This window comes from Chenopodium album, chromosome 27, assembly GCF_948465745.1.
Source record: "Chenopodium album chromosome 27, dcCheAlbu1.1, whole genome shotgun sequence".
Lineage (NCBI taxonomy): Eukaryota > Viridiplantae > Streptophyta > Magnoliopsida > Caryophyllales > Amaranthaceae > Chenopodium > Chenopodium album.
The window spans coordinates 6,764,006-6,765,809 of NC_137860.1; the positions used below are offsets into that span (position 1 = coordinate 6,764,006).

Consider the following 1,804-nt stretch of genomic DNA (forward strand, 5'->3'; position numbering starts at 1 on the left):
GAGCCCATTGAACCATCTTAAGGAGTTTGAAAAATATTGCAACACAATGAAGATTAATGGAGTTTCTCAAGAGTTTATCCGCCTTAAGTTGTTCCCTTTCTCTCTCATAGGAAGATCTTTGGAATGGCTAGATAAAGAAGTGAAGCCCAATTCTTTGAAAACTTGGGATGATGTCACAAAAGCTTTCTTGCTCCGTTTCTATCCTCAAAAGAAGACGGCGGAGGCAAGAGCTTTAATTCAAGGGTTCAAACAAAAGCCAAATGAAAGTCTCTATGAAGCATGGGAAAGATTTAAGGATTATCAAAGAGAGTGTCCACACCATGGGATTCCTACCTATCAAATCATACATATCTTCTATGGTGGGTTGAGTTCTCATGGGAGAGCAAGTTTGGATGCTGGAGCCGGAGGCCCAATCATGAACAAAACGGAAGAAGAAGTGGTTGATGCAATTGATGAAGTGGTTCGCCATTACATGAATTGGCAAGAAGTGGAGAGAGAGCCAACAAGCAAGGGTTGCTCAATCGAACAACTTAGTGCCATCAATGATTTGACTACTTTGATTGTGGATTTAGGGAAAGAAGTTGTGTCACTCAAAGAAAAGCTTGAGAAACCACCTTCCCAAGCTCCAATTCTTCCCTCCCAAATTAAGGAGAGAGGTACATTTTCTCACCCTAACTCTAATCTTTCTTCTTGTTGCATGATTGTAGAATGTTGGCCTTGTGAACTATGTGGAATGAATGATCATGATGCTTCTATGTGTCCAAATGTTCATTGTGATGAATATGATGGAATTGAAGTAGAACATGTGAATTATATCAATGATCATGCATGTGAACCTAGAATTGATATTCAAAGAAATGTTGGAAATAGAAATTATCATAATCATATGAATCATGATAATTATAACCAAAATGGAGGTTGTAGAAATCATGGATTCCAAGGGGTTCATGGTAACTATAACCACCATGGTTGTAATGGTCATGGTCATGGCCAAAGACATGGGGATCATAATCAAGGTTATGATAACTATGGTCAACAAAGGAGCCAAAATCAAACTAGGGGTAATTGGAATAATCAAACTAGGGGATATTTTCAAGCAAATTTTCAAAGAGGTTCCCCAATTGATTTAGTTCCAAATGCTCAAAGTTTAAATGATGATTCCTATGATCAATCATTTTCTTCTAGGGGATTTTTGGAAGGAGTTATTGAGAAACAAGCCAAGATGCTAGAAACTTATATGGCTTTGAATGATGAGAAGTTTAATCACATGTTGGCTTATAACAAAGATTTAGGTGATAAACTTTCTCAATTGACTAGTGTGTTTAAGGAATATGCAAACTCTTCTTCTTTGACTCCACCTAGCCTAGATTCTAGGAACCCTATGGATGCCATTGTTACTAGAAGTGGTAGGATCCTTGAGAGGTGTGCCTAAGAAGAGTGTTGCTAAAGAGAGCACTAGTAAGAACTCCATTGAAGTTGAAGGAGACGAATGTCCTTTGATTGAAAATGTTGATGAGGGACACGTAGTGAAGGTGATAGAGAAAGAGAAAGAGGTTTGCAAACCAAAGCTTCCCTATCCCCAAAGATATAATAGATATAAGTTGGATGAGCAATTTGGGAAATTTGTAGAGATACTTAAGCAACTTCATCTAACTCTTCCTTTCACCGATGTTGTTGAACAAATGCCAAACTATGCTAAGTTCCTCAAGGAGATTTTGAGTGGAAAAAGGACTTGTGACATGATGGAGACAATTAGCCTTACCGAACATTGTAGTGCAATTATCATGAATAAGATGCCTCCCAA

The 1,804-nt window shown here is 38.0% G+C and overlaps 1 non-coding gene across 1 annotated transcript; it reads right to left on the bottom strand.

Moving 5' to 3' along the window:
- Positions 1-221: 221 nt before the first annotated feature.
- On the bottom strand, positions 222-327 carry LOC145621841 (small nucleolar RNA R71). Its single transcript, XR_014108635.1, has one exon. It is a non-coding gene; the product is annotated as a small nucleolar RNA R71 (small nucleolar RNA).
- Between the last annotated feature and the right edge of the window lie 1,477 nt (positions 328-1,804).